The sequence below is a fragment of the Ammospiza caudacuta genome, chromosome 34, assembly GCF_027887145.1.
Source record: "Ammospiza caudacuta isolate bAmmCau1 chromosome 34, bAmmCau1.pri, whole genome shotgun sequence".
NCBI lineage: Eukaryota > Metazoa > Chordata > Aves > Passeriformes > Passerellidae > Ammospiza > Ammospiza caudacuta.
The window spans coordinates 1,721,484-1,730,012 of record NC_080626.1 but is presented as its reverse complement, the minus strand read 5'-3'; the positions used below and the strand labels follow the sequence as shown (position 1 = coordinate 1,730,012).

Here is an 8,529-nt window from a genome sequence, read left to right as displayed (position 1 = left end):
ACCCGCTGGGGCTGGGAGGAGCAGGAGGAGGAGAACCCTGCCTGGGGAGAAGGAGAGGCAAACTGGGAAAACTGGGGGCTGCACATCCACACTGAGGCTTGCTGGGGATGTTGGTTGAGGCCTTCCAGCCCCTGGGGCTCCTATCAGGCAATCTGGGAGGGGGGAACACAGACAGGACTGGAGGATTCCAGGAGTGGCATCGCTGGGAGGGACTGGGCTGTACTGGGATCATCCTGGGATCGTTTTGGAAGTGAGTAGGAACCTGCCAGGCCAATTGAGACCATGTAAGGGGCTAATGTGATATACTGGGAATGACTGGAATCATTCTGAGAGTGAGTGGGAGATGCTGTGAGCAACTGGGATCACGCTGGTAGCAAATGGCATCATACTGGGACTGATTGTGTTGATGTAGCTGGAGGCAGCTTGGACCATACTGGGATGGATTGGAAGCAGGTAGGATTATACTAGGACCATACTGGGAATGGTGGTACATGACTTGGATCATATTGGAAGTTACTGGGATCATACTGCTGTTAAAAGGGAGCAACTGGGATCACACTTTGGGCTACTGAGAGCAACGGAGAGTGTCTGAAGTTGTAAATGCAAGATGTGGATGGGGGTATGTATTCTATTGTCATCTGTTAGAGGTGGGGCAGTTATCTTCTGTTAATTGGGCAGTTTTCTTTATCTCTTCCACAAGCTCTCCAGGGAGATATCTTCTGTTAATGGGCCATTGAGCCTCACTGCAGGACTGATAAAATTACCTCACCCCATTGGTAGATGTTCCACCCATGGGGAGGAGCCAGGCATTCCTACCTGGATATAATCAGAGATTTGGAACACCACAGTCAGGCTTTTCCCACTGGATTCCCAGAGGAGCAGCATTTCTTCTCCACTGGATTCCCAGAGGAGCAGCTTTTCTTCTCCACTGGATTCACCGAGGAAGACCAGACCTATCTACACCACCACTGGACCTTTGGAGGAAAACTACACCCTTCTGCAGGAACCACTGCTTCAACAGAACCACATCTGTCCCTCCAGGAGGACTGCAGCCACCAGTTAATTGGAGTGCAACAAACACCCTGACTAACTGGGTGTCAGCTTGGATTCTGACTCTGTCAGTGGTTTTTTTTCTACTACTGCATTTTTTATGTATTTTCCTAGCAAAGAACTGTTATTCCTATTTCCATATCTTTCCCTGAGAGCCCCTCAATTTCAAACTTATAGTGATTTAGAGGGAAGGGGTTTACATTTTGAATTTTAAGGGAGGCTCTTCCTTCCTTAGCAGACACCAAGACAGGCAGCGGGACCATCAAACCCAACGCACCCAGCCCTTGTTTTCCCCCAAGCCAGGATTTCCTGTTTCTAAACCTTGGCCCGATGCAAGAGGAGGAGGTCATGAGGAAGAGGAAGATGGCCCAGCAGCCCCAAGCAGGTGAGGAGGAAGTCAGTGCCCCTTTCCCCCTCTCTCCTGCTCCATATCCCACCCCAGCACGGCCCCCGGCTGCAGGACAACCCTGCTGCCAAAGCCATCCTGCTGGGGACGCACTGGGGGGATCTCCTTGTCCTTCCCTGTGGCATGGAGGCAAATCCCATCCTCTCCTTGTCCTTCCTCCCCCAGACCAGGAGCTGAGGATGGAGACCAGCGTGGACAAATCTCCACAGGAGAACCTTGTGGAAGAGGCTGTTTTGTGCAGCTCCACAGCACAGGAATCCAATGGGGAGGAAAAACCCCAGAGATCCCGCACGAGGAGGGGCTGCAAACGCAGATCTCAGGCATCTGAGGGGGAAAGGCCCACCCTGGACCGGGGAGGCGCCTGGAGCTCAGAGCTCGTGGTCCACGAGCAGCTTCAGGGTAAGGAGAAGCCCCAGAAGTGCTTGAAATGTGGGAAGAGCTTCAGCCAGAAATCCAACCTGATCTGCCACATGAAAATCCACATGGGGGAGAGGCCCTATATATGTGAGGAGTGTGGGAAGAGCTTCAGCCGGAGATCCAACTTGACTGTCCACTTGAGGAGCCACACCGAGGAGAGGTCTTACAAGTGTGAGGAGTGTGGGAAGAGCTTCAGCCGGAGATCCAACTTGACTGTCCACTTGAGGAGCCACACCGAGGAGAGGTGTTACAAGTGTGAGGAGTGTGGGAAGAGTTTCAGCCGGATCTCCCACCTGACTGTCCACATGAGGAGGCACACCGGGGAGAAACCCTACGAGTGTGATAAATGCAGAAAGGGGTTTCAGACCAGCTCTGATCTCCTCAGGCACCAGCGCACTCACACAGAGGAGAGGCCCTTCCTCTGCCCCAACTGTGGGAAAGGCTTCAAGTACAACTCCTCCCTTGTCAGCCACCAGCACATGCACACCTGGGAGAGGCCCTATGAGTGTCCCGAGTGTGGGAAGAGATTCACCCACAAGTCGAACCTGATTGTCCACAAGAGGATCCACACTGGCGAGAGGTCTTACGAGTGTGGGGAGTGTGGGAAGAGCTTCTGCCAGCGCTCCCACCTGATCTACCACCTGAGGAGCCACACTGGGGAGAAGCCCTATGAGTGTGATAAATGCAGGAAGAGGTTTCAGACCAGCTCTCATCTTGTCAGGCACCAGAGGATTCACATGGAGGAGCGGCCCTTTCGCTGCCCTGACTGCGGGAAGGGCTTCAGGGACAACTCCACCCTCGTGACCCACCGGCGCATCCACAGTGGGGAGAGGCCCTATGAGTGTCCTGAGTGTGGGAAGAGCTTCTCTCAGAGCTCTATCTTGAGCAGACACCAACAGAGCCAGCACTAAGGGCAGCCCAGTGAGTGCCCCAAGTGCAGGAAGACCTTCCTGCGCTACTCCAGCTCCAGCCGCCACAGAGGGATCCACCCTGGGTAATCCCTAGGGAACCCCGGTAAGCAGAGCCCAGGCCATTCCTGTTGCCGGTTATCCATGTTAGAAACCACCTTTCCAGCTGCTTCACATCTTCCTTGCACCCCGTGGCCTGGATTTTCCTTTCATTTCTGTTGGTCCCTTCAAAACACACAAAACTAGGGTAAAAAAAAAGACATTGGAATAAGCCATTGATGGGGACATGGGGGGATCTTCCAGGGGAGGGGGGACATGTTGGGTTTGAGGGAGGTGGGGTTTCCTGGGAGGGACTTGGGGGTTGCTCAGGGCTTTGGGCAGAACAGGCCCAGTAGCTGCAAAAGTGCTTGGGAACCCTGGTGAAAGTTGTGGCGTGGCTGATCAAGGCCCCCCTGCCCTGGAACTGTCTCCATGTCCCTCTGTCCTGGTTGCCAGTGTCCCTGTCCAGGATCCCCCTCTCCCTGCTGTCACCCCCTCTCACCCACCCATTCCCATGTCACCCTGGTACCGTTCTGCTGCCATCCCAGCCTGAATCTCATTCCAGTCTCATTCCCTATCTGTCTCCCATATTCCAAGTCTCTGTTCCCCTTCTGTTATTCACGGTCTTGCTCCTGTTCCCGTATTTCCATTTCAATATTCCCTGTCCCATACCCATATTCCAATTCCCGGTCCCTGTCCCCATTCTCTGTGTCATTCCAGTTCTGGGTGCCATTTCCGATCATGTCCCCATTCCCATGCGTCTTCCCTGTCCCCATACCCACTCCCTGTCCTCATTGCCGTCCCCATTCCCGCTCCCGGTCCCCATTCCCGCTCCCTGTCCCCTCTCACCGGCCGCCGCCGCCATTGCTCTGGCCCCTCCCGGCCCTCACATAACCGAGCAAACCCCGCGCTGCTCCCGCCCACCAATCCCAGCACGTGATCGCTCTCTTATTCTCATAACCAGGCCTTCTATCGTGGCCCCACTAGCTGCCGGCTGCAGCCGCCTCCGAGTGCTGTTTGCTCCCAGTTCCCTCTCAGTTCTCCCAGTAAAAGCGGGACTGGCAGGGAAAGCACTCCCAATTCCTTTCCGCTGCTCTCATGATCTTTCCCAATGCTCCCAGTTTCACTCCCTAGTTTCACTGCCATGCTGTTTCGGAACCCGCCCAGGGCAGAGCGCGGCTGCTTTTGGGTGTCAGCATTGCCTGGGCCAGTCTAGGAGTGAAAGAAAAGTGGGAGGAAGAGGAGGAACAGACGAGGAGTAAGTGGAGGAGCAGAAGGAAGAGGAGCAGCACAACCACGTTGGTTTCCCCGCCGCCTTCCCCTGCCGCTCAGGCTGAAGCTCCCCTGACTCCTGCTGCATTGCCCCCTCCAGAAGCCGCAGGTGAGTGGGGAGGGAGAGCTCACACCAGATCCATTGGGGGTCTCTGGGAGGGTTTTTTCATGGGGCAGGGGATCTTTGACTCTTGCAGGACCTCAAACCCGAACTGTGAATTTCCCATGGAGGGAACAGCCTCACCTTCGCCTGGTACCGATGGGCACAGGGGCAATCTCGGGCTGGGGGATGCCCAGGAGAGCAAAAGGGAGCTCGGGAGCCTTGGAGTGGGGAAGAGCACAGAGGGACGATCCCGGAGCTGGGAGACAAACTGGCTGCCTGGAGGGGTGGGGGAGGCTGGGGATGAGCAGGCTCCAGGCCCCCCGAGGCTGAAAGGGGCACTGACTTCTCCAGCTGCACTTGGGCAACAGGACTATCAAACCCAACACGTTCAGCCCTTGTTTTCCCCCAAACCAGGATTTTCTTTTTCCAAACCTTGGCCCGATGAAGAAGGAGGACGCCCTGAGGAAGAAGATGGCCCAGCAGCCCCAGGCAGGTGAGGAGGAAGTCAGTGCCCCTTTCCCCCTCTCTCCTGCTCCATCTCTCAGCCCAGCACGGCCCCCGGCTGCAGGACAACCCTGCTGCCAAAGCCGTCCTGCTGGGGATGCACTGGGGGGATCTCCTTGCCCTTCCCTGTTGCACAGAGGCAAATCCCATCTTCTCCTTGTCCTTCCTTCCCCAGACAAGAAGCTTAGGCCAGAGACCAGGGAGGTCAAATCCCCACAGGAGAACTTTGTAGAAGAGGCTGTTTTGTGCCGCTCCACAGCACAGGAATCAAAGGGGAAAGAAAAGCCCCAGAGATCCCTTACGAGGAGGGGCTGCAAACACCGATAACGGGGATCTGAGGGGGAAAGGCCCACCCTGGGCCAGGGATGGAGCTGCAGCTCAGAGCTGGGGATCCATGAGCAGCTCCAGGATGGGGAGGAGTCCTGCAAGTCCTCAGAATGTGGGAAGAGCTTCTCCCTGAGATTCTCCCTGATCCGCCACATGAGAATCCACACAGAAGAACGTCCCGACGAGTGTGATAAATGCAGGAAGAGGTTTCAGATGAGCTGCTGTCTCATCAGGCAGCAGCAGAGTCACAAAGGCAAGAGGCCCTTCTGCTGCCACCATTGTGCAAAAGGCTTCAGGTACAACTCCGGCCTCATCACTACCTGCGCGTCCACAGCGGGGAGAGGCCCTACGAGTGTCCTGAGTTTGGGAAGAGCTTCACCCAGAACTCCACCCTGACTGCCCACCTGAGGACCCACACGGAGGAACAAAGCTATGAGTATACAGAGTGTTGAAGTGAGGGGGAGAACGACCATCCTATAATGCATCGAACTCCAATTTATTGATCGATCAGTCACTTTAAATAACAGTGTTAATTAACTTCATGCATATTCCAAAATCCAGGTTTATAATAGGCTAACAGAGAAAACTCTAACCACTCCTTTTGTTTTACAATACCGTTGATTGTTTACACAAAATAAAACCAGTGTTCTCACTGTGATATGAACGGTTCCCAAAACTTCCATATCTGTTTCCCAGGGTGCCATCTTTTCCCAGAGGGGGTGTTTCATTTGTTATGGGAAGACTGCCTGAGAACTTTATTGTTTATAGAATAATGCCTGAGAGAGACTAATTGTTTATACAAGTCAGGCTGGGAACTGCTTTGGAACTGCTTCACAGCTACCTGTTACTTTTCTCTCAATTGCATGGCTTCATGGCCTTTTTCTTTAAGCCATGCTTGAACTAAACTCCCGACAGCAGAGGGTGGGAAGAGCTTCAGGATGAGCTCTGAACTGACCATCCACCAAAGAAACCACACTGGGGAATGGCCTTTTCAGTGTGGGGAATGTGGGAATAGCTACCAGTGGAGAAGCCACCTGACCCGCCACATGGAAGTCCACACAGGTCTGGAAGAGCCCTACAAATGTGGGCAGTGTGGGAAGAGCTTAATGTCAAAGTCCCACCTGATTGGCCACCAGAGGATCCACACTGGAGAGAGGCCCTATGAGTGTATTAAACGCAAGAAGAGGTTTCAGACCAGCTCCTTTCTCCTCCTGCACCAGCAGCTTCACACAGATGAGAGGCCCTCCAACTGCCGTGACTGCGGGAAGGGCTTCAAGCAGAACGCTGCTCTCATCAGCCACTGGTGCATCCACACCGGGGAGAGGCCCTACGAGTGTTCTGAGTGTAGGAAGAGCTTCTCTCAGAGCTCTAGCTTGACTAGACACCAACAGAGCCACCACTAAGGGCAGCCATGGGAGTGCCCCAAGTGCAGGAAGAGCTTTGTTCCCGCGACACCCTTTGTCCTCTGATTTTGGGTCCTTTCCTCCCCCTTTGAGACGTTCCCTCCGTATTGGATCCTTTCCCCGTCTTTTGCGTCCCTTCTCCCTGTTTTGTGTATTTTCCTCCCTACTTTGGATACTTTCTCTGTCATTTGGGTCCTCCCCCCATTTTGGGTCACTCTTCCCCTATTTGGGGTTCTTTTCCCCCTTTTTGGCTCCTTTCCCTATTTTCCATCCTCCCCCCCGCCCCCAGTTTTGAACATCCTCCCCTTTGACTTGGTGAAGTTTTGGGTGCATCCCGCCCTCCAACCCTCTCCCCACCCCTTAACCTTCTTCACACCCCACACCCGGACACCCAGGCATGTCCCCAGTTGTGTTCCTAATTGTCCCCCCATGCCCCATGGACTCAGTGCTCGCTATTCTGGATGCCCTTGAGTCCCCAGCCCAGGACTCTGGATCTCCTTTGCCAGGAATTCCGGATCTGGCCTGGCTTCCAGGGAACACCAGTGGCACTGGGGCTCGGGGTGGGTGGCCTGGCAGGGTTGCTGGGACGGGGTTTGGGGTCATCTTGGCACTGACTGAGGGTCTTGTCCACTCTGCAGTGAGAAGTGGCCCTGGCTGGGTTGGAGAGTATGAGATGGATGGGGGCAGGAGAGGTTGGACCCTGGACCAGATGGACACCAGACCATGGATCCCACTCTGGATGGACACTGGTCCAGATGGACACGAGAGCCATGGATCCCAGCTGGATTCTGATCCGGACAGCCCCTGGTCCTGCAGCCCCCCAGCCTGGCCTGCCCCCAGCCCAGATGACCACCAGCCTGCCCACAGCCTGGCCCATCCCACTGTCCCACCAGTCCATCCCAGTAGCCCCCAACCCAAAATCCCCCCAAATAAACCCAATGCTATAACATCAGCTCCACATGGTCCCTGCAGAGCGAGAGGGAAACTGAGGCGAGGCCTGGGGAGGTGACTTTGTGGTGATGGGAGGGGATTTTGGGACCGACCCTGAAGAACCCCAAAAAGAGCACCCACCCCCCAAATTGTCACCACAGCATGGTGGGACCTCCAGCTGTCACTGCAGGAGCCACCAGCTGTCACTCCAGGAGCCACTGTGACCCTGCAGCCCCTTTGAGGGGTGACCCACGGTGTCCCCTCGGTGTCACTGGCACGTCCCCAGTGGGAGCAGCAGCATCACCTCCTGGGCACAGGTGAAGGAGGAGGTAGGGGCGGGGGGGGGGTGCAGTGCAGAGTCACAGAGCATCCTTGGGGGGATGGAAGTGGTTAGGGAGACACCAAAAATGTTGCTGTCCCTTCTCCCCCACCATTGGATGTGGGCCACCCCCTGTTTTGGGGCACTGGTGACAAATTGGCGGGTGGTGGTGACAAAAAGCACAGGTGCCACCTCAGGGATGGCACAGAGAGGGGTCCTGCAGTGCCACCAAGTCCCCCACCCTGAGGGAGTGACAAAGGGGGGGTCGGCAGGGGGGAGGGGAAGCGTGGCAGGGGTGCCACGGAAATGCCCCCGATTCGCCTGTGCCTGGGATGTGGGGGTGGTGGAGCTCCGGTCACCCTGTCTCCCTGGCAGCCCGTCACCGTGACCGTGTTCACAGGGGTCTTAGGATGAGGGAATAGACAAGGATCTGACTCCATGTTTCAAAAGGCTTGATTTATTATTTAATTATATAGATTATATTAAAACTATACTGAAAGAATAAAAGAAAGGATTTCATCAGAAGGTTAGCTAAGAATAGAATAGCAAAGAATGATAACCAAGGCTTGTGGCTCAAACTCTCTGTCCAAGCCAGCTCACTGTGATTGGCCATTAATTAGAAACAACCAATCAAAGATCCACCTGTTGCATTCCACAGCAGCAGATAACCATTGTTTACATTTGTTCCTGAGGCTTCTCAGCTTCTCAGGAGGAAAAAGCCTAAGGAAAGGATTTTTCCTAAAAGATGTCTGTGACCTATCACCCTTTTTATTTTAGTTAAATTAAAAAGAAAAGTGTTTGTCATTTTGTCTGCTGTACCCATGCAGAAGAAAGAACAAACACTTGACGGG

General features: G+C 54.6%; 1 pseudogene; it reads left to right on the top strand.

Moving 5' to 3' along the window:
* The first annotated feature begins 1,635 nt into the window (after positions 1–1,635).
* LOC131570334 (zinc finger protein 271-like) lies at positions 1,636–6,495 on the top strand (annotated as a pseudogene).
* The last annotated feature ends 2,034 nt before the right edge of the window (positions 6,496–8,529 follow it).